At 35.4% G+C, this 25,560-nt stretch overlaps 1 protein-coding gene and 1 non-coding gene across 4 annotated transcripts in view; both read right to left on the reverse strand.

The window, feature by feature from the left end:
• LOC138694624 (neural-cadherin-like) overlaps positions 1 to 25,560 on the reverse strand; it is a 1,043,497-nt gene that overhangs the window by 812,858 nt on the left and 205,079 nt on the right. The gene's annotated exons all lie outside the window — the stretch shown is intronic.
• TRNAT-CGU (transfer RNA threonine (anticodon CGU)) lies at positions 21,701 to 21,773 on the reverse strand. Its single transcript has one exon. It is a non-coding gene; the product is annotated as a tRNA-Thr (tRNA).

Consider the following 25,560-nt stretch of genomic DNA (forward strand, 5'->3'; position numbering starts at 1 on the left):
AGAGCATCTGTCTCTATTTCTGAATAATGCTGTTCATTTCGTTACATCTAAGTATAGAATGATATGGCGTTGTTAGCAAAAGAGGAGACGATACTAAGGGATATGCTACTGGAGCTAAATGACAGCTGTATGCAGTAGGGAACAAAGATCAATGCAAACAAGACGAAGACCATGGTCATTGGTAAAAAAAATAAAGAAGGTAAACGTGCGAATTCTAAGGTATTGGGGGTGTACTGTAAGCAGTAACATGAGCTGCTTCCAGGAAGTCAAAAGGAGGATAGCAATGACCAAGAAAGCTTTTAGTAGAAAAGAGAGCATCTTCTGGAGACCTCTGAAAAAAATAACTAAGAGTGGGAATGGTGAAAACTTTGTGTGGAGTGTGGCAATGTATTGAGCAGGAACATGAACATTACGACGAAATGAAGAAAAGTGAAATGAAATGTGAATATGGAGAAGAATGGATGTGCGAAATGGACAGACAGAATAAAAAATGAAGCTGTACTAGAAAGACTGGGTGAAGAAAGAATGATGCTGAAACTGATCAGGAAGAGGAAAAGGAATTGGTTGGGTCACTGGATGAGAAGAAACTATCTACTAAAAGATGCACTAGAAGCAATGGTGAACGGTAGAAAGTTGGAAACAGAAGAAATCAGATGATAGACGACATTAAGATATATGGATCATGTGCGGAGACTAAGAGGAAGGTAGAAAATAGGAAAGATTTGAGAAAGCTGGGTTTGCAGTGACAGATCTGCCCTTGCACAGAAAACTACGAATGAATAAACAGGTTGATTAAGGAAGAATAGTAAATATTTTAGGATGTAATAGTATGGACTATTTTGAGTAAAAAAAGTTCATGCAAACATGTGTCCAATTTTCATTGGGTGGGGAAATACAGCTGTTTTATTAGATTAACTGGAAAAAATCCATAACCCCAACGGAAATAGAACTCACTATAATAATAATAATAATAATAATAATAATAATAATAATAATAATAATAATAATAATAATTTATCTTAGCTGGCAGAGTTAAGGCCGTAAGGCCTTCTCTTCCACTCAACCAGCAAAAAGTGTATATACATATGCATGAACTTACAAAGAATTCAACAATTTGATTTAGATGAGAGTTACATGTATATAAGAGTTATTTACGAATTAAACAACAAAATACTATGAACTATTAATTACACTGAAATAAACTGTGCAGCAGAATTAAACTAAAATACATAGAATGTTAATATATTTCAAATTATATTAGATAATAGAAAGAGATTATTATGAGACAATTTTGAAAATACAGCACAATCAGGATGATGTCTAAAGAAAAAAGTAACAGTGTAGTCAGTGATAGTTTAAATCAGTATGATTGGAGTGAAATGCTAAGAAGGTTATCTTTTAAGCTGTTCTTAAAGGTGTTTGTTGTCTTGCAGCCCCTAATACTTTGTGACAAGGAATTCCATTGACGCGAGGTGGATATTGTAAAAGATGAGGAATAACAAGACATTCTATGAAGAGGTATATTTAGCGTGCCACAGATAAGTGATCTGGTATTTACGTCGTGGTTAGAGTATAGATAAGAGAAACGAGACGAAAGGTAATTTGGTGTTGAGGTGTGCAGAATTCGAAAGGGTAAAGACAAAGAGTGTAAAGTTCTACGTTCTTTAAGTCGGAGCCACGAGAGACTTGCGAAGGACGGTGATATGTGATCATATCGTCGGATGTTGCACACGTATCTGACGCACATATTCTGAGCTCGCTGTAACTTGACTGACAGTTCAGAACTTAGGTCACTTAACAAAACGTCACAATAATCGAAGTGCGGCATTACTAGGGTTTCTACTAGGGTAAGTTTTAGTTGCTAGGGCAAGAAGTTTCTCAAGCGACTCAAAGAGTGAATGGAGGAACAGATTTTTTTTATCGTTTCTTTAACTTGAAAATTCCAACTTAGATTATTATCAAAAAAGAAGCCAAGATTTTTTACGACAGGTGAATAAGGAATTGGCGTGTTAAATACAAGAAAAAAAAACAAAAATAAAGACACACAGAACGAAGGCGAAAGATAGGAAGAAAGAATGATAATTATTTAATTAATTGCTAAAGGAAGCACGAATGAATGGACATAAGGATACTTCAATACTAGACCAGGATTTCCGTTCAGATTAACGTGTTCGTAACCTATTGTGACACTCAAAAACTAAGCTGTAAACATATGCAGGTCGGTATTTCCATGACATCTAACAGGAAAGGTACTTTTTCTGTGTATCTCGTTAAGTTTCCAGTTTATAGGTAAACTGCGCTTGGATTGCAGCTGTCGAAAGTGGAGCAGTTCAGCGGAAGCTGTAAGCTAATTAGCAGAACGTCAGTCATGCACAGTACGTGATCAGCGCAGCATGTCGGGTTATGGTGTGCAACCGCAGCAAAGCAGCACATTTTTATACTTTGCACAAACCTTTCAATTCGATGGAAATAATTAAAAACTAGATTACAATCTCCAATCGTTTCCAAATGTAGCTACATATAACAGTATAATTACTGTATCACTTATAGAGGGGAAAGTATATGTAATCGTATTCTGTGATTATATATTGTGTTCTAATTGTTATTTAGGTAATTACCTTATTGTATTGATTTTACATGTATCGGTTTTTCTGCTTATAATTACGATAATTATCAATGCCTGATGAAGTCATACATACGGGCTATTCCATATGAAATCGATTAGTAAAAAACCTCGCATTTTTTAGTACTCCAATTTTTTCCCTATTTATACAGGGTGCTGAGGAGAGTGCATTTTCAAAAATATACTATCGAAAGTCAAACGGTTTTCGTACTATCGAGCGACAAATTTAGCGTATTTTATAAAAACAAGCCTCTTTCAGCGCTCAGAACTCTCGAACCGTTTACTGCAGAACATTGAATGGGAGCTCATTTTGGAGCTGACATTTGGTAGGTTATGATAAGAAATAATACTTATTTTTATTGTATACAGAGAGACAGATAATCTGATTTTACTTACTTTTAGGCTTTTTACCCATCTGTAAAAATGTAAAAAATATTGAGAAAAACTTGCATTATTAAGAGGGATTCGGCATTGTTTGCTTAGTGGCTCGGCAATAAGTTTCGAGGGTATTAAATAAATTATTTTTACACGCCTAGACTTGAACGGCGCAGTCCCGCATGCACTGGCCGAGAGCTGAAGATAAGCGAGCGTTGGGCGTTTAAAAAACTTGTGATAAAGCTAGCCCAGCTATGCGCTACTAGACGAAACATCACGTGTTTATGCCTCCTGGCCTTGCTTGCCTCGGTTAGCTCCCGCCTCACGGTCAGCTGGTTAGTTCACGCGCGTACTATTTGTTTTCTTTATTTGATATTTTCAATACTTTCTTATCAACGGTGCACCAGTAAAAAATATGTGTTTATTTGTACTTTCTATGTGGAATCTAACCATATATTTTAAAAACATTTTTTCGTGGACAAAAGCGTCTTCATGAAGAAAAATCTAAATTTCTCCATTTCCATAAAAAGTAAGAAAAACCTTTTACATGTCAATATAAACTTTAATATCTCAGCATTAAATAAACCATGATTTTGATCATTGGGTGAAAGGGTTTCGGAGCCACAACAGTTTAAATTTGCTAATTTTATGAAAATACGATAAATTTAAATATTTTTAATTTAAACACTATGAAGTTCTGATGCCTCAAACTTTGCACAAAGCATTATATCACAGTTGTCAACGGACAGAAAAAGTTTCATTGTATTTAAAAATTGCAAGGTCAATTTTCTCTATATTTCGGTCGATTTGAGATGGAATAGCCCATACTCGACAGCAACCATTAAGAACCGTAGTTGCAATACTGCATGAATAATATTCGTGTGTTGAAATCCCGTTTCTGTCATATACAGAGTGCATGGATAACCTCTGCACCAAAATGAAACTAGTAATAAATCATGAGAAGAGATTTGAAAAATATAAACAAGTTTTTTCTAACATTCATCGTTTTAGAGGAAATCGCTATGAAACATTTGGTAACATCACGACTACTGCAATAACTCTAGTAAGCACGGCCTGCACTCCTTACCTTCCCCTCCCCCTTTGTTGTATATGATTATACGCTGCGTTGCAAGATTTATTTTAATAATTTTCGCAGTTATTCCATTTCAATTCATGAAGCGGTTTAATTTCCAAAAAAAGGCTCAAGACATTACTATTCAAATTATTTGTACCTATCTGCTTGTATAGAAATCAACCATTTCTCTCAGGCTGTTACCACAATAGAACGCTGCAAACATTCGGCTATTTTATTTTGCATGCAATAATGCGGGAAATACAGGCAAAGGTGCATTTAGCTTATGGTTAGCATTATTTAATATTACATAGTCTTTATTGTCGCTCAAACTCGCTAATTGAAATTTAAATGAATTGTATTTATTGAAATTATAAATTACATATAGGACTACACTGAGGGACAATTCCGGTTACATAACATAATACTAGACGTTGTTGTTTAGTCAACTGTCCAAAGACAGGTCTGAACCTCACAAGTGATACCAAGAAGGCACCACTTATGAGGCAACTAAGCCAGGAGATAATAGGGTAGAGTGGCCAGTTCCTTTCCCCCTCCACTGCATACATCGACGACTAGCTACATATTACACTAATCAAACTTCAGATGCATACAAACAATAAAATTGTTCTTCCTCTGACACATATCAAGTGAGATGTTCTGCCTGATAACAGATGTACATATCAGCCAGAACCTGAATCAGAGGGAAGCTAGAAGTTCAGTAATATACATAATTAAAATTATTGTAGGCCTAAGTAGGAACTGAAAAAAAAACACTTGTCGAAAAACGGAAAGAAAAAACATCTATACGAAAAAGGTTAAATAATGAACACTTTCAATTTGAAGAAATATATTTTATTTTCTTAATGAAAAGGGTATTACTAAGGTTACTTAATTCTCTGTTTATTTTACTAATAAGCTGATTATATAATCTTGGTCCATAATATTACAAAATCTAGTAATCCAATAATTTTCAGACCCTGTATATATTTTATGCTTTATAGCCAGTAACGGTGTATAACAAGTAAGTTATTTTCATTGTATGTTTGATGACAAACAGTTAGCAGTGCTATGCACCCCCATTCTTCTGCCTCCTCGTTGGTCACTCTACAAGTCACCTTTCGGTGCTATTAAAGCGAGGATGAAGTATGTTTCACGAAAGTCGTTTTATATAGGGCTTTTTCTGTATGTGATATCTTCATGACACCCATTCTTATACTAAAACTAGCGCACCTGATGAGACCTTAAATATCTAATATACAGGATGGAAGTGAAGTAATTCTGCAGATTTTCAGAGCAAATAGCTCAATCTGTATGTAACAAAAAAGTGCAATATCGTATCTGTGAAAAGTTCATACTTTTCTCAGAAAAAATGTTTTTCCCAAATGTTTAACATCATCTTATTCCGTAAGTATTGAGAGTAGGATCGTTATTTTTGTCCATATCGATAGAAAATCCAGTAAAGAATAATTTATCCCTCTGGCGTATTTCAATATCGTGGACGGTTTTAGCGTAAATTTAGTTCAAAAATCAGTAATTTCAAGCCACTGAACTATGCAACTAGATTGCAACGTTGTAGCCAGAGACGGAGGCGCGAGGTATGTACGAAGACAGACCTGACTTTGTTGACCTCTTACATCTGTATTACGAGAAGAAATAAGACTGTGTTAGCGGCGATGTTGCCGGACTGCTGAAACTTCCAACTTAATTTTTTAATTAACCGTACATTTAATCACAAAACGTAATATAGGTTTTCTATTCATTTAAGTGTATCCTATCGCCCCTTTCAATCTGCAGAATTATTTCACTTACACCCTGTATAATGGTGTAACTATGAAGCAAGAACCAAAAGCAGTAATCTGATATAAAGCAGTAGGCCTATAAACGGAGAAGAGCGTATTGACTTATTAAGTAAGTAAAGAATGAAGCTGCAGAGCTGTACAAAATTTGATTCACTTTCTCCTCGCACAGTATGAATCCAGAGGCGTCTCTCGGAGAGTGAACTGGGTTAATAGCAAAGATGAAATTAATTTTGAACGCAGCGATTGGTCTGAAGCTTTTAATTCCATCCAGAATAACTCTGGCTAAGTGTCATCGCACATTAATTTGTTACAACCTTTATGGAGCTTAATATCCGCTAAGTCATTTCACCAGAATTTTAATTACCAAATTAAATGTTTTGCAGCAGAACATCACACCTCAATTTGGAAGTCATGGAATGACGGAGATAATTCCATTAGCTACATTTAACAAAAAAAATGTAACTGCAAATTCCAATAAGAATTAACAAACAAAATAAGACAATTCGGAGGTATAGAGGAATGTAAGTAATTATAATTTAATTAATGGGTAAATAAGTCTTCTATTATGAATGTCCATCTACAAATCCAGAGGAATTTAGGTTCGATATCCGGAAAGTTAGTGATTTCTCTTTTACTCCTCGTTTCGTAGTTGTCCGTTATTTTATGTTGCTGCCTGAGTCATGGTGAGTACACGATCACTAGGGCCGTGACATCGGTATATTTGCATTAGTTTGAAGGTGAACATACGACGCCAGACAGAATGTATTCGGTGTGTTTCAAGTACAGTTAACGGAAGCGAATTTAATACATTCCTAAGCAAGCACGTTCAGTGTTTTGTATACGATTATTGCGTATTATAAAATCTAAACAATAGAATCATTGTATATAAGGGTTAACATCGGAAAGATCTAAACTGTTAAGGTTGAGAATAATTGTTGGAAATCATACTTAAATGGTCATAAATGTGGTAAAACATAAGTCTGAAAAGATTTTTTTTTTTTTTTTATAATTAGAGTTTGAATTACAGTTTTGGAATGCCGAAAACGTATATGGCGTATGATGATATAAGCAAAAAGGTGTGTGCGAAAATAAACACAGCAATACAAAAAAAAAACTGTGGTTTCAATACATTATGCAAAATTGCAGGAGTTTTGTCAGATGACAAGTGCGATCGTTATAAAACTTGATGTAGAAATGGATGATTTGAAATATTTCACACTTGCGCCCTTGGTTTCAGCCGATGTAGAACGCAGTTTTTCCGCATACAAGGTTATTCTATCCGACATTCGGCGGTCATTTTCATTTGAAACTTTGAAAATAAATGTTGTTGTTTTGTTGTTTATTGCAGCAGGAACCGAAATCAGGCGAACAACATGCAAGAAAAGTAAGATACAGAATAGATGTGATAAATAAATTTATGCTCGACCATGCCGAAATGTAGTAATTATACACCTGGTAGCAGTCCTTTAATGCATGTCATTAAAGTACACCTACTCATTGAAGTTCAGGTTTTCGATTATTCTCGGATATGCAATCGAAAGACAACGAGGGAAACGTCACGGAGGCTGGAAATCCAATACTGTCGCAGAAGGTTATGTTCTGTTACTATAACAATTAGCGTTAATTGTAAATGATATTCAAATAAATTCAATTTGTCATCTCGTTTTTCAATTCTAAATCAATTTCCAGGTTATATCAAAATTAGTTCATGTTATTCTCTACATTATATCAAAGTCAATGACATTATTGTTCCTTGGAAAAAATCAATACTTTCGCGTCTGCGCACATCTCACAATTTAAGAGCTATGCACAAGGTCACTTCCGCTCTCAGGTCGGATATGAATAAAATGAATACTTCTGAATAATTTCAAGTTAGAAATATGGTCGAGCATAAAAAGTCGTATGAAACTTGCCTATAATGGTAATTAAGACGCTCGTATGAAAATTATGAAACTCGCTTGCGCTCGTTTCATAAACAAACATACTCGCGTCTCAATTTCTATCATTATAGGCTCGTTGCACAATGCACTATAATGTAACAGTTAAATATAGGGAAAGCAAAATTGTACACCATACACCTTTTCGACATTCTAAAATTGTAATGCAAAACTCTAAATAAAAAAAAAACATCTTTTCAGTCTTTGTTTTACCACATTTGTGACAATTTAAGTATGATTTCTCAACCTCACCAACATTTTAGACCTTTCCGATACTAACCCTTATATACAATAATTGTATTGTCTTGATTTTATAATACGCAATAATTGTATACAAAACACGGAACGTGCTTGCTTATGCGTGTATTAAATTCGCTTCCGCTGCCTGTACTGGAAACGCCGACTACATTCTGTCCGGCGTCGTATGTTCACCTGAAACTAATACAAATATACCGATGTCACAGCCCTAATGATCACAGAGTTCCTCTACGACTTTGTGTGTTTTTGGTAATCGTCAGAAGTGTAGGGCAGAATGGACAAATGGACTCAAAGCGTGCTCTAGATTTCGGTGAAACTAGCGCTGAGTTAGTTCCGGTGATTTTGGAACTGAAAATGATTGAATTTATAAGGGATTTTTTGTGGAGATGTATTTGAAGACTTAAAAATGTTATACGAATATATCTGAAGAAAGGAAATTGTTCGGAAATATAACTTACGTCAGAAATGAGAGGTGCGTGGTGATGGAAGTGCAAACGTTGTGATTTCTAGTCAAGGAAAAGAAAGAAGGGAAATAAAACACATGATACGTTGTAATGTAAGAACGCATGACTTGTATCAATTCAATAACCACTGTAAAATAGTGAAGCACAACACATAATAATGAGGTAAATCCACAATTTCCATAATGTAACTTCGTCTGTACGTCCGTCATTACGTTAGCCACTGACAAACCAGTACTGGTAATATCACAAAACAAAAATCACCAGGCTTTGCAAGGCCTAACAAAAGTCTAAACTAACCTAACCTGCCACAGATTCGTATACGCAAGGCATAGAGAGATTGTACATTAGCCTGAAACTTTCGTAATGTCTCCTAAGTTATGTTGGTATGACTGAGGAAAGAACTGTAAGACAGTTGAAGGTGCATAAGCGAAGTACGAAGGGAACTAACTCAGCGCTAGGCTAGCTACAGATGTCTTAAATATTCGGCTGAATAAAGTTTAAAAAATCTCAAAAGTGACTTTCGAAGACATACCTCTATCGCAGTTGTAGTATCATATCCATCACGACCAGAATTCGGTTGCTAAGATACTGACTTCATGCTGACTTACCTGAAACAAAAGAACACAACTCTTGTAAAAAAAAAAAAAAGCCGTACTAAGAGTAAATTACATTTAAAAAAGAAAATTGACAGAAGATTTAAAGGAATTTCAATAATTGCGTAAAACGGTTGTACTGGAATTAAACCAATATGAACATTCTTTAACACTTTAGTGAACTTGATTTCTTTGATTTTCATGTGTCCACATAACCTATATTACTCAATTATTTCCAAGACTGTGTAAAATTTCGAGGCATGGTAAATTAAGTGAAATAGCCTTACAGATTTTCAGGGCGAATAGCTCATGTTGTATGTAACAAGAAACTATAATATTGATGGAAAGTTCATAGTGTTTTTAGAAAAAAAGTGTCCACCCCCCCAAATATTTAACAATCTCTTATTCAGTAACTATTGCGAGTAGGATCATGATTTTTGCCCGTATCGAAAGGAAATCTAATAAAAAAAATAATTTATCCCTCTGGCGTATTTCAATAGCTTGGACAGTTTTAATGTAAATTTAATTTTAAAAACCTCTAATTTCAAGCCACTGTACGATGTGACAAGTGGCAATATCGAGGCAGAAAGCAGCTCACCTACTGTGGGTAGCTGATGAGAAAATCTCCGCGAGATGCGTTTTAATTACGTGCGGTGCAGGAAGTTATAGATGGATGGAGCACTGCTCTTCTTAGAACTAACCAGAGATAAGATACTTTGTTATGAGTTAGCGTCTTATGACACTAAACAAATGACATCTCAGTCACCACATGTTTAATTATACTGTGGCTGAAAATATCAGGTAGTTTGAGACTAGCTCTGTGTTAGTGTGTTGTATAAGTTCAAACTGTTAGTTTATATTTTAAAAGTTGATCGAATGTTTCATGTTGGTTAGTTACTGTAATGTAATTAGTAGTGCGTCATTATGTTGTTTTCTGTGAACAAGAGTGGCGTTACGCTGGATGTTGCCTGCGTGTAGGATTGGCATTACTCCATATTCCTACCAGGGCTGATCTCGTGAGCTCCCCACAGTACAGAGATACATCTGTATCACGAGTAAAGTGTGTTAGTGGCGATGTTGCCGGACTGCTGAAACTTGAAACTTAATTTTCTAATTAACCGTGCATTTAATCACAAAACGTAATAAAGGTTTTCTATTCATTTAAGTGTACCCTATCGCCTCTTCCAATATGCGAGGTTATTTCACTTCCACCCTGTATATTTATTTATTTATTTATTTATTTATTTATTTATTTATTTATTTATTTATTTATTTAAATCCACCACCAACAGAAGCAGGCTTCCAATTACAGGTGGCTTACACAGATACATACGCAAAATACATAATAAGAAAAAAAAAACAAAACAAACAACACAAACGAAATAAATTGTGTTAAATTGTTATTATTGTGTTAAATTGTATTGTGTATAAAATTGTATATGTGTTGTAAATTTTATTATGTATTGTAAATTTTATTGTGTATTGCTTATCATTTTAACTGTGTATTGTTAATATTGTATATACCACTGCCACCGGGTGCTTGCCCACTTGCAGTGTAAATAAATACATACATATGATTGCAGTTAATATAGTGTCAATGTCAATATGATGATGCAAAATTATTTAAAACTAGAGTAAAAACATTATAATACACTTCTTCATAATTTAAATATCTAAGGAAATACAATTCTTTTTAATATTGTATGAAATTTCTCAACTGTTAAACTGAAATCTAATTGAGAATCACAGTTTAAAGACAGAGAGTTGTAAGTACTACACATAACAATCAATGGAGAGTTCTTGAAGAAAACAGTTCTAGGAATGGGAATAACAAAAGGTTGCCTATGACGTAATTCTGTTTTTTTTTTTACATTGAACTGAAGGAATTTAAGAAAATCACAGTTATTCAATACACCGTTAACAGTCTTATACAGCAAAATTTGACTATTTATTAATCGTCGAGATGTTAAAGTTTTATAATTAAATGAAAGAAGTAACTGATTATATGAAATTTGCTTTTCATAAGACGACACGTGATGTTTTTTAAAATATAAATAACGTAAAAATCATTTCTGTATCCTTTTTATTTGCATCTGATGGGACTGGAACTGAGGTGACCATACTACAGACGCATACTCTAGTTTACTCCTAACTAGAGTTTTATATAGGGTATCAATAGTAGACCTATTTATATTTTTTAATTCTTTTGTATTTCTGATTATAAATCCTAATTTTCTATATGCATCAATTACCACGTGATTTAAGTGCATTTTAAAACATAAGTTGTGTATAAAACAAATACCCAAATCCTTAAATGATTCTACTCTAGGTAACTTCATACCATTAATTTCATACAAATTTTGAGCAACCGTCTTATTTTTAGAATACGCCATAAAGCAACATTTATTAAGATTTAACAGAAGAAAATTATCGATACTCCATCTATATAGTCTGTCCAAATCATGCTGTAGGTCAAAAACGTCTTGTTGTTTGTCAATGACTTTATACAATTTAATATCATCGATAAGCATATGCAATATTCTGTTGATACTCAACGAGCTACTTCCTAGTAAATAAATAAGCGTTTACAGCAGAACGGTAAGTGATACTTAAATAATTGTGAATGCTATAGTGACAAGTTATGTTACATTTATTGATCCATTCAGCTAATTTAAATACAAGGCATTGTCCAGCATTAACAGCGGCATTAAACGTACCGTCACATATTTCGTCTGCTAGTTAATACGCCCATTGAGGTCTGACTGGCTCTGAACAATGTGTATAAATTACAAACCAGGCGTTATTTCTACACATATGCACACAATGGAAATACCCAATACAATTTGTTTCGGTTATTTTCATTAATGTGACAAGACTGTCAAGTCACACCGCTTGGGTCCTCACAATGCCCTTCGCTCAACAAATGTTTTGCTCTACATAACACAATATGAATGAAAAACAAAACTGGTAAGAACACCAAAAGGAGAGACTGTCCAAAGAGACGACTGATGCGAAAAAAAGACTACTTACAATTGAGGGGGTCAGAAACGAAGCATAAGTACACTTAAGTTATTTGTGAGAAAATGTGGTTGAAAGTACTTAAGATTTCGTAAATTCCGTGAAATTTTTTATTCCAATTAGAGCGTGTGGTGTGATTAAAATCCTTTGCCACTAAAATTTTAGATGTTTTAGTTTGCCTTGCATGCACTCATGTTCTTAGAAATGTCACTTGTACCCCTCTGATTCTAACCTCCTCAATTTTATTTGGAAGAGACCATTTTTTTTCTAAAGTACTTTAGTACGAGGGTCATCATCTCATCAAATATTTTCAGATAACACAACCATTGAAAGTAATCAGAATGGGACTGTCTGAAATTTTTCGTTACTGTTGTACCCTAATCTTTTATTAGCATAATTAAAGGGCTCCCCTCTTTATCCTTCTCATTCTCTTCATTTCATACCTCTATTTTTTCTCATTCTCTTCATTTAATACTTCCTACTTATTTTTCTTTTTACCTCCCATTAACTAGGGAAAACTAAATAGGAAACACTAACTGAAGAGAGAGAGAGAGAGAGAGAGAGAGAGAGAGAGAGAAAGGAGAAAGCATTATTACCTCCTCTTTTTCCTCAGTATCTTCAATTAATACCTCCTACTTTTTTCTTGTTTCCTCTCATTCTCTTCATTTAATACCTCCTCTTTTTCCTCTGTATCTTCAATTAATACCTCCTACTTTTTTCTTTTTTCATTTCTTTCTCTTCACTTAACACCTCCTCTTTTTCTTCAGTATCTTCAATTAATACCTTCTACTTGTTCTTCTTTTATCTTCTCTTTCTCTTCATTTAATACCTCCTCTTTTTCCTCAGTATCTTCAATTAATACCTTCTACTTGTTTTTCTTTTTTCTTCCCTTTCTCTTCATTTAATACCTCCTCTTTTTCCTCAGCATCTTCAATTAATACCTTCTACTTGTTCTTTTTTCTTCTCTTTCTCTTCATTTAATACCTCCTCTTTTTCCTCAGTATCTTCAATTAATACCTCCTACTTGTTTCTTTTTTTTTTGTTTCCTCTCATTCTCTTCATTTAATACCTCCTCTTTTTCCTCAGGTCTTCTATTAATACCTCCTACTTGTTTCTCTTTTTTCCTCTCATTCTCTTCATTTAATACCTCCTCTTTTTCCTCAGTATCTTCAATTAATACCTCCTATTTTCTTCTTGTTTCCTCTCATTCTCTTCATTTAATACCTCCTCTTTTTCCTCAGTATCTTCAATTAATACTTCCTATTTTCTTCTTGTTTCCTCTCATTCTCTTCATTTAATACCTCCTCTTTTTCCTCAGTATCTTCAATTAATACTTCCTATTTTTTCTTGTTTCCTCTCATTCTCTTCATTTAATATCTCCTCTTTTTCCTCAGTAGACTATCTTCAATTAATACTTCCTACCTATTTTCATTTTTTCCTGTCATTCCCTTCATTTAATATCTCCTCTTTTTTCTTAGTATCTACAATTAATATATCCTATTTTTTTTTATTTTTTCCTTTCATTGTCTTCATTTAATATCTCCTCTTTTATCTCAGTATATTCAATTAATATATCCTACTTATTTTTATTTTTCCACTCATTCTCTTCATTTAAAAGCTCCTCTTTTTTCTCTCTCAATATCTTCAATTAGTACCTACTTATTTTCATTTTTTCTCTCATTCTCTTCAATTAATACTTCCTCTTTTTCTCAGTATCTTTAATATATCCTATTTATTTTCCTTTTTCCTCTCATTCTCTTTATTTAATACCTCCTCATTTTTCTCAGTATCTTTAATGAATATCTCTTCCTTATTTTTATTTTTCCTTTCATTCTTTTCATATAATAGACCTACCTCCTTTTTTTCTCAATATACGATTAATACCTCCTAATTATTCTTATTTTTCCTCTCATTTTCCCCATTTAATACCTCCTCTTTTTTCAGTATCTTCAATTAATATCTACTTATTTTTATTTTTTTTTTCCTCTCATTCTCTTCATTTAATACCTCCTCTTTTTTCTCAGTATCTTCAATTAATACCTCTTCCTTTTTTTCTCCTCTCATTCTCTTTAATTAATACGTCCTATTTATTTTCATTTTTCCTCTCATTCTCCTCATTTAATACCTCCTCTTTTTTCAGTATCTTCAATTAATACCTACTTATTTTTATTTTTTCCTCTCATTCTTTTCATTTAATATCTCCTCTTTTTCTCATTACTTTCAATTAATACCTCTTCCTTATTTTTCTTTCCTCCTCTCATTCTCTTCATTTAATATCGCCTCTTTGTTCTCCGTATCTTCCATAATACCGCCTACTTATTTTTCTTTTTTCTTCTCATTCTCTTCATTTAATATATCCTCTTTTTGTCATGTCATTGTTTTCATTTAATATTTACTATTTTTTATCCTGTCATTGTCTATATTCTACGTCTTTTCCTCCAATTCTCTTCATTTAATACCTCTTTTTCTTTCATTTTTTCTTCTTCTCATTTACTTCATTTTATTTCTCCCTCTCTTATATCCCTTTCTTTTCTTGCTCATCTTTTTCCTTTATCTTTTCACTTCCCTTAATATCTCCTTCCTAACATTATTCTTCCTTTATTTTCATTCCATTATTCTTCTATCTTCCTCTCTTCCTTTCTGTTTCTTATTCCTACCGATTTTCTCTCCTCTCTACTTCCTTTTTTACTTTCCTTTATTTTTTCTTTCCTTATTTTCCGTTGCAGCAATTAATCGGAGCTGAAATCCCAGCTCTCAAAGAATACTGTAAATTAGCAGAATTTGATTCACTGCTGTGATGAGAAGGAACTCAGTGCTACTATTATCCTAATAAATGCTGGTCTCCGAAACAGAAAGTTAGCTACGCCCAGGCGGGGGCGTTCACTGCACGCGATGTAACACAGTGCAAATGAGAGAGAGCGTCTTGTCTGCTGCATCACGCGATCCTGGTGTATGACAAGTCCGGCTCCTGCTCCATTGTGTGTTCACATCTTCGTCTGCTGCTACCGTTTCATTATTCATGACTAATCTGAATCAGTACGTCGCCGGGGGTGTATTACGGTGGAAGCATCCCGCCCATCTCATAGTTTCCCCCTGAAACGCCTGTAATTGTGTATGATTTATGCGCATTTGGAAACGATTTCCAATTAAATTTTTGTTACTTACTTCGGACGTTATCAGCTCCTATCTGTGCTGTCCTTTCTCAATTATGAATCAAAATGTAGGCCTATAATAAATAATTCAATCATGAAAATTAGTCTGAAATTTCAGCCATGTGTTAAAGACTTACGGCCACGTGTGTCAAAATCGGATATTGTAACCAACGGCTAAAATTTCCGGTTAATAATTTTGGTACATCCACCTCGGTTAAGACTTAAACAGGAGGTAAACACCATAACCTCCAATCGTTCATACTCGTGCATGTAAGCAAGCATATATGATGTATCAACTACTAAGTATTTATCGTCGATGAAATTGGTGATAACGAGATTATATTTGACGAGATATTATCATTATCATTATTATTATTATTATTATTATTACTTTAATGCCAGAAGAAAAATACATATTTCTTTTTTATATATAAAGCACTCTAGCACCGCCAGAAAGAGTAAGTTACATACTCGTGCTCAAAGGGCATTCCACATAATGTTATTAAATAACAAAGTAAAAAGAAGAAAAAAGAAGGAAAAACACAGATATCACAATAAGTTAACTTTAAATTTTCTCTCTAATCAACAATTCTTAATTGATTTTTTTAAAGAAGGAGCATTAGCAAATTGTATGTTTGGGAATTAATCTATTATCTTGTTATAAAGCCTTGGACCGAAGTAGCTACTGTGATTATATGCTACAGATGTGGTACATTTAGGTACAGTCAAGCATATGTAAGATGAGGCATAAAATGAGGCAGATGATTCGCCATAGATTACCTGCTCGAAAAACCTTAATCAGTCCAAGCGGGAATCGAACCCTCGCCTAAGCGCAGCTTCGGAGGAGCAGGCAAATACACTACACTAAATTTTAAAATGTAACATATATATTTACATGAACCTTTTTCATCACAAAGATATCAGAAATCAGATCCTAGAGCAGCGTTTTTCACCTTTTTCAATATGTAGCACAGTAAAGGTATAATTTAAAATCCCGCGGCACACTCATATAATCTCAACCAGTGGTTCTAAGTTAGAGATGAATTCTCTTCTAAGGGGATTTCTTTGGAGGTTTTAGGACGAAATTAGGAGCATAAAATACAAATAAATCAGATAAATTCATCATCTATTATCACTAAGAAAATCTGCATACTTAGGGTCGAATTCATAGTCGTCACTTATAAAATGAGGAAACACTTAAGTAATGAACATTTCCTTAGCACTTATTTCAGATCGTATTGCAGAGATGCTACTCATTCAATGCCCTGAGCATTCCCTTGACATCGAAAGAAATATGGCAACATGGCTAGACATGAGCGCTTTCCTACATTCAATTGTTTTCCAGCACCTTCAAATTGTTAAATCGGCATTATTGTCATACACAAATACAGAAGTAAATATTATAGAGCTAAAATTATACAAGATGTCCAGAAAGCATTTTACAGAAAAGAAAGAAGTGAGCTAAGATAACTAGTTATGAAATATGGAGATATCGTCGAAAGTAAAAAAAAATTGATAATTGTTCTTTCCAAAAGAAGAAATTGACATGGAACAAAATTGCAGTTGAGTTTAATGCAAACTCCGGAAATATTCCTGTAAGTAAATCATTTTCATTTATTTTTCAGTTATTTTTATGCTATACAAAGTGGAAATGATATAATTACGCAAATTTTAACAGCTTATTCCTTGGGTAGAATACAAACAAAAATGCAAATAACACTTTGTTGGGACGTGAATATTTTTCGAAAAAAAATGCCACTTAAATCTACCTGAAATGCTGCTGTATCATAAAATCTCAAGGCAACCAGTACTTTCAGCAGTGGTGAAATCGGTAAGCCTCATGGTTGTATTGTGAATTTAAATGAGAGACACCAGAATATTCACAACAATGTTCTTGTCGAAATGGTATCTCCTCTTAAATTGTTGATCATTATACATCTCTAAAGGGTTTTCCATATCTCTGATGTATCTTTTGCTTGCCAAAACTCATTTTCATTTTAATTACAGGACTCAATAAATTAAATTAAATCATAATCATCATCTATTGTATACCGATGAGGATACAATGCATTTGAGGAAACACTTGAGTAAACTGACAAGCTACCTTATTTGAATAAGTGTTCACTTCAGTGGGATTTATGAATTGAAAATTATTATAAGCAACTGCTTAAGTGTTTCCTTACGATAAGTGTTGACTATGAATTCGGCCCTTAGATTCTTCAGACAAAAACAAAATACTACGCTCTTGTACACGTTGCACTGTGAACTTAACCCGAGCTATGGTATGGATGATGATGATGATGATGATGATGATGACGACGATCATGATGATCATATGTGAATTAATGACGGTGAAATGAGTCTGAGGTCCAGCAATTCTGCTTCAGTTGGTTGAGGAAAAACCTCGAAAAAAACCCAACCAGGATTTGAACCTTGGCCCACTCATTTCACGGTCAGACCTGCTAACTGATCTCACGTGAGGACCTAGTACTTTGCCAGGAGCCCAATCCAAGGATATGGGAAGATAGACAGGGTTACTGAGCCTGTCTAGCAAAAGTTACATTCCAAAATCAAACCCTGGACTTCTAGGATGAAGATTTTTGCAAGTCTCTCGTAACCTCATTTAATAAAAACGTCGTAAAGCTTACTCATATGCGACACCAGATGTAGAATAATAACACTGCAGACATAAATAAACATAATTAAATTATAATATCATTAGAAATAATACCCGCACAACCAACAGGGCAACACGAGTCCAGTCAACTATAAATCAATCAATGATTATGGAGGTAGACTGCAGCAGTCCAACGCCCTGCTCTGTTCTGTGTGCTTTCACGGAATTATAATTAAACAATCTGTGACCACCCCGTGTGCTATACCATTTTTTATCCGTCTCTTTTTCTCTCTTTTTTTTTTCTGTCAGGGCGCGGCAGCCGACCACAGGTGTACGCGGGAAACAGCTGTCGAGCGCGATGCGAAGCTTGCACGCCACGCTGATGAATAACAGCAGCACAAAAACACGGGAGATGTAGCAGACAGCCCATAGAGTCTATTCAACTCCAGACGGAGACCCGCCCGTTAACCGAAATCAGTTCGAGCGCAGAAAAAGAAACAAAAGGAAGCTGCATGCGGATATACTTTATTAAACGAATCTAACAGGCCAATTGCGTTGCGTCGGACGGATTTCCTGTGAAATGTTCTTCACGTACGGAATGTATTAAGGGATCCAATAACAAAATACGGTTGAAAATGATTCACCGTTGCTACGCAACGATCTGACACGCAATGTTTCATGCGGTGTTGGCTTTTCCTGGTGTTAATAGGCGATTCTTATACTTCCTGGGATCTCCCAAATGACGCAGACCATGGACTTGTGCACGTGTATTTTTAGAAGGAATTTCTTTGCTCTACTGGTATGTGTGAAAGAATTCCTGATGAATATTTGAAAGTATGCAATAATAATAGTATTGGAAACCAAAATATTTAGCAAATTTTTGTACTAACGGAAACAGACTGTAAAAAAAAAGAGTGGTTTACAAGCTTTAACAACCGGGCTTATATCAAACTCAATAATTCATGTTTTGTTATCAAATTTGGCATACATTTACAAAACAACAAAAAAACTGTGTTTATAATTACAATCATATTCATATTCGTTATTTGCTTGAAGGTACCAGAGTACAAGAGGCCTCGTCAATGTAATAATATAAAAAACAATGTGTCAATATTTAAAATATTAAAAGAGTAAAAAAATAATAAAATTTAACTAAAATACTACATCGTTTTCAAAAAATTCATTCATATTATAAAGGGGATTATTTTGTAGCCGTCTCTTAATCTGAAGTTTAAATTGTATTTCATTAAGTGCCTTTATATTTGTTGGTATCTTATTATATACTTTCATTGCAGTAATTACATAGCTTGATAGCGTTTTCTGCAACCTGACAAGTGGTACGTTTAATTTATCATTATTTCTGGTTTCATAGCGATGCAGATCTACTATACTTGTATAATTAGTAATATTCTTGTTTACATACATTAAAAGTTAAAAAATATATAGATTGTAGACTGTCATAATCTTTTCATTTTTGAAAAGAGATCTACATGATAATCTGGGTGGTGACATTGTTAAAATACGAACTGCCTTTTTCTGCAGTAACAGAATGTTTGGAAGGTCAGAATAATTTCCATATAAAAGTAATCCATATCTAATAACACTTTCAAACAGCGCATAGTAAACTTGTTTTAAATAATGTTTGGGAATCTTGTACATGAGACTTCTCAAGAGATAAATTACATACATAACTGGCATGGCTGTTCCACCTTAGTTTAGGATCCAGATACATACCCAGCATCTTCACAGATTCATTTATCACATTATTTTGGGTTTGTTTCAAACTTAGAGATAACACATGAGTGTTTTCATCATTAACAATAAATCCAGTAATTGAAAACCACTTTCTTATTTCAGCAAATACAGCTTGCTTCATAAAATCTAACTCAGCAGTATTATTGTGTGTGATAACAAAAGTTGTATCGTTAGCATACATTATAGTTTTAGCCGACACATTGTATAGCAAGTCATTTATCATAATAAGGAACAAGAATGGACCAAGAATGGACCAAGAATAGACCCCTGAGGAACACCACATAATTTATCTATACTTTGAGAGTAGGGATAAAATAAAAAAGTTACATTCAGAATTTAAACATGAATAAATATCTCTGAAATACTGAAGAAGACATAACTTAAACAAATACACAATAAACATGTTCAGTGGCTTCCATCAATGCTACTACGAAATCGTATCTGGTTACTATGGTAGCAATTTTTATTTTTGAAATCAGCATAAAACAAGATGTTCTTAGAATAGAGAGTGGTTAAATACGGTGAAAAACCAGTATATTTTCAATTTTTCCATAAAAAATATATTCTTTGATATGTTAAATAGTAATTTACAGTAGGACGAGAATAAAATTAGATTTTATGCGCGAGTGGAAAGTTAAATGCTCCAGGCTATAATTTCCACAAGCGCATAAAATCTGTTTACTCTTGTGTGCTATACAACATTTGATCAATTACTGGTATACAGGATGAGTCAGGAGGAAAGGTACATGGTTTGAGGGGTGATAATATTGGTGATTCTGAACAAAAAAAAAGTGTATACGAATATATGTCCTGTTTTTAACGGTTTCGGAGAAAACTAATGGAAACAATGAGGAACGAGAAAAATGCAGGTGATAGCAAATTAAAATATTGTTACCTTATTTTCTGTTTAATTGTGTACTTTTCATTCAGAACATGTTCAAAAAGTCCACCGTCAACTTCAATGCACTTCGTAGTTCTTGTAGACAGCTGCAGTGTTGTTGATCTGAGCTGATTCGGACATTTCTTTACTTCAGCAAAAGCATGTAAAATGCGAACCAGAAGTTTCCACTTTGCGCTTGTAGACTTCGCACTTAAGCCAACTCTACGCACAGTAATCCAATGTAGTAATGTCGGGTGACCTTTGTGGCCAAGAAATGACTCCACCACGACCGATCCAATGCCCAGGATACTCTTCATTGATCCTACTACAACCTAATGTCGTTTTGAATGCTGATGAAGTACATGAGACTGACGCCCGTGATTTTCAAACAGCTGTGTGTCAGATTCTGTTAAGAACAGGGCATATGTTCCTAGAAACTTTTTTTTTCAGAATCACCAATATCATCACTCCTCACACCATGTATCTTTCCTCCTGACTCATCCTGTATCTAAATTTCATTACCGGCATCTAAATTTAATTTTAATTGTTATTTCACATTATGTAAAATATGCGAGAGACGGGACAAAGCAAACAAACAGGGAGATCCCGGCAATTGCGGAAAGTTGGCAACCGTAACAACGATCGTACCGCGATAATTAAGCAATGGTAGGGGAAACTGGAAACGTCTGAGAAAACTAGCCCTCTATTTTACTTGTTCACCGTAAAACTTACAGGAAATATTCGGAATCTAAATAAGTTTCATTTAGGTGAGAATCCTCATCTGATTCAGTTAATATTTGAGGAGAAAAATTCGCTCTGGCGCCGGGGATCGAACCCGGGTCCTTGGTTCTACGTACCAAGCGCTCTGACCACTGAGCTACGCCGAATTCAATCCACAGCACCGGACCGAATCATCCTCCTTCAATGTTTCCCTTTGTGGCCTGACTCCAAGTTAGGCATATATGTTGACGTAGGCCTATATGTCCATTGTCAACTGCCATTATATTAGGAGCGCACTCAGTTGAGTGACTTGTTTGGCCGGGATTCCGCAGTTAAGTGCACAGTAATCTGTACAGACATATGCACTGCAGCTTTGAGAATATTATAGAATAATATCTGTAATATTGACAATTGATATTTGAGGAGAAAATTCGCTCCGGCGCCGGGGATCGAACCCGGGTTCGTGGTTCTACGTACCAAGCGCTCTGACCACTGAGCTACGCCGAATTCAATCCTCAATTTTTCTCCTCAAATATTAATTGTTAATATTACAGATATCATTCTGTAGGACAAATTAATAAATCTATAATATTCTCATAGCTGCAGTGCATATGTCTATACAGATTACTGTGCACTTATCTGCGGAATCCCGGCCAAACAAGTCACTCGACTGAGTGCGCTCCTAATATAATGGCATTTGACAATGGACATATACGTCAATATATATGCCTAATTTGGAGTCAGGCCACAAAGGGAAACATTGAAGGAGGATGATTCGGTCCGGTGCTGTGGATTGAATTCGGCGTAGCTCAGTGGTCAGAGCGCTTAGTACGTAGAACCAAGGACCCGGGATCGATCCCCGGAGCCGGAGCGAATTTTTCTCTTCAAATATTAATTGTCAATATTACAGATATCATTCTGTAAGACAAATTAATAAATCTATAATGATTCAATTACGTACGTACATCCCTGCCGTTAATCTAAAGAATTAGGATAGGAATTCCATTATTCAGATTAATGTTCCTTTTATACCGACAGCGTTTTAGAATTTTAGATGCATAGAAGTAACGTAATCTGTTCTTCTGTTCTTTCTTGCGAACTATGCCTTATAAATCAGTTTTCCAGTCATTTCCATTTCCATTCCAACTTCGTCGCTCGTCCAAGGCGCTTTTAGGTGGGTGGTATCTGCTCCGCGTAAACAAATATTCCCTTTCTTTATTAAACAAAGCCAGGAGACGGAATCCATGCATACACAAAATCGCGAGTCACATTAACCTGCACGTGAGGAACACAGAGCGGCAGTCGTGTTATTTTCATAAGTTTCCGAGAGCTACGCCCCTCGTTTAGACTGGGAGGGAAAACAACGGCGAAGGGCGATGTCCAAACGATCCCGATGCGATGTAGCAATTCAGACCTGAACGGATCCAACTGGGTGTGTAAAATTGAATTACCCTTCCATTTCACAAGCTGAATGCACAAGCCTTCTGAAGTTTGTTTTTGACACAGTAGTATTTGGCAAAGCGATTGTCATGCATTATTGATTGGACAGAGGCTGACCGAAGCCCAACAACTGTCTTCTAGAGCAAGGTCCAGCTTCGTGACGCACTGTGAGTGGAATGACTGAAGCGTTGGTTTCGTACGGTACAGCTGATGAACGTATAGTCCCGTCGTTCTAATTTCCGGCAGCCAATCGCGTTGCAGGTCGGCTACATATAAACGTGTGCTTTTTGTGATTCGCTGAGGAAGACGTTATTCATTTTTTAAGGCTCAATAAATACTTAATATAATCGCCCGCCATTTTGATTCTTTCGTTGGCGTTCGCAGAAAGCACACGAAGATGTTATTTGCCGCTCAATTATTTGCTGAATTACAGTGCGTTTGATTTATTATCATAGGAGCTACGACATGATAATGTTTAACGGTGTGGCAAATAGATTCCTCGTCTGTTATCTCGGCAACGAAAAACAAAAATGGAGAACGACACTACCTACCTAGACTTCATAAAGCCTTCACTTCCTAAGACGTAAGTAAAGAGGAAGAGTCACGCCGGGAATAACAGCGTCGCGACTATAGTATTCGAAAGCGATGGAAGGAATAGTGTACTCGTATTACTCGTAATCAAAACATTGTCATTTCATACAGTACCAAAGTCACCGGCATAGCTCTGGCGGTAGTGTATTTGCCTCCTCCTCCGGAGGTCGACCTGGTTGGCGAGTTGGTATAGCGCTGGCCTTCTATGCTCAAGGTTGCGGGTTCGATCCCGGGCCAGGTTGATGGCATTTAAGTGTGCTTAAATGCGACAGGCTCATGTCAGTAGATTTACTGGCATGTAAATGAACTCCCGCGGGACAAAATTCCGGCATATCCGGAGACGCTGATATAACCTCTGCAGCTGCGCTTAGGCGTGGGTTCGATTCCCGCTTGGACTGATTAAGGTCCTTTCCAAGCAGGTATCCTATGGCGGATCATCTCGCCAAATATCTTCCCTTTATCACCAATTCCATCGACGCTAAATAACCTAGTAGTTGATACATCATGTTAAATAACCAATTAAGAGAATGACTGTGGGCTCATAGGATCACAGATTGCGTGAAACGTTTATGCAATCAGATGGACGTTACTGAGAATATCTAAACGAGGCAGTAGAACGAGAGAACAGCTTCAAATACTTGGGGCGTACTGAGCTGCAGCCAGGAAGTGAAAAGAAGGGTACTGATGGTAAAGGAAGATTTTAATAGAAAAGTAGCATCTTCTGCGGACCTCTGGAAAAAGAACTAACTGAAGTGCTTTGTGTGGCACTGAATGAGGTAAAAACATGGACAATACGACGAAGTGACTATAAGCATTTGAAATGTGGATATGGCGAAGGATTGAGCGTGTGAAATGGACAGACAGAATAAGAAATGAAGATGTGCTACACAGAGTGGGTGAACAACAAATAATGTTGAAACTAGTCAGGAAGAGAAAATAAAGAAATTATATGGGTCACTAGTTGATAAGAAACTGCCTACTGAAGGATGCACTGGAAGGAATGGTGAACAGGAAAAAAAGCTGGGGACGGAAGAAGATATCAGATGTTAGACAACATTAAGACATATGATTCGTATGCAGAGACGAAAAGTTAGGCGAAAAAGAGGTAAGATTGGAATATATATGCAGTAACATGTGTTGCTGTCAGGAAGTCAAAAGGAGGATAGCAATGACAAAGTAAGCTTTTAATAGAAAAAGGAACATCTTCTGCTGACCTCTGGAAAAAGAGCTAAGGAAGAGATTAGTGAAGTGTTGTGTGTGGAGAGTGACATTGTATGGGGCAAAAACATGGATATTACGACGAAGTGAAGAGAAGCGAATAGAAGCATTTGAAATGTGGATATGGGAAAGAATGGAACGTGTGAAATGGACAGACAGAATAAGAAATGAAGCTGTGTTGGAAAGAGTGGGTGAAGAAAGAATATTGCTGAAACTGATCAGAAAGAGGAAAAGGAATTGATTTGATCACTGGCTGAGAAGAAACTGCCTAATGAAGGATGCGCTGGAAGGAATGGTGAAGGGGAAAAGAGTTCGGGGCAGAAGAAGATATCAGATGATAGACGACATTAAGATATATGGACCATAAGCGAGACAAAGAGGAAGGCAGAAAATAGGAAAGATTGAAGAATGCTTGGTTTGTAATAAAAGATCTGCCCTTGGGCAGAACACTATGAATGAATAAAAACAGGTTGTGAGCTATTAACGAGTAGGAAGACGTGTAGAATAACCACTCAATATGTGGAAAGATGTATGAAGTATGAAGAGATGATGATGAAATCATCTAAAAAATTAATCAACTGCAACTTCAAAAGGCGATAAGATGTTTATTTCATAACGAATTCAGATTATACAAATTTATTGTTGATTTCTTTTTCTCCGCCACGACTCGAAGGACTGGCGCAGCTAAGAAGCTGGAACAGAAATACAAAAACCACTGGCACCAGAGGCAGAGACCATTTACATCAGTGCCAAGCTTGGCATCAAATGAGATTTTAACTGGCACCAGTGGGTTTCATATAGCTTGACATCCACGGGAAATATATTCTACAATCTCTCTTCTAAAAGTAGTGTTCTCTAGCTTCCAAAATAAACATAAATATTTGGAATATATCCACAGGCGATGTTACTATTTAATTTATCACTTCGCATATTTTTGTAGAAAGTGTTCATATTTTGGCGAAGGACGGTGTGAAAATCAACCCTCATTGTTATTATAGAAATCAGCTCATATAGGCTACTTGCTTAGTTCAATCTACGTTTGCAT

This window comes from Periplaneta americana, chromosome 1, assembly GCF_040183065.1.
Source record: "Periplaneta americana isolate PAMFEO1 chromosome 1, P.americana_PAMFEO1_priV1, whole genome shotgun sequence".
NCBI classification, from domain to species: domain Eukaryota; kingdom Metazoa; phylum Arthropoda; class Insecta; order Blattodea; family Blattidae; genus Periplaneta; species Periplaneta americana.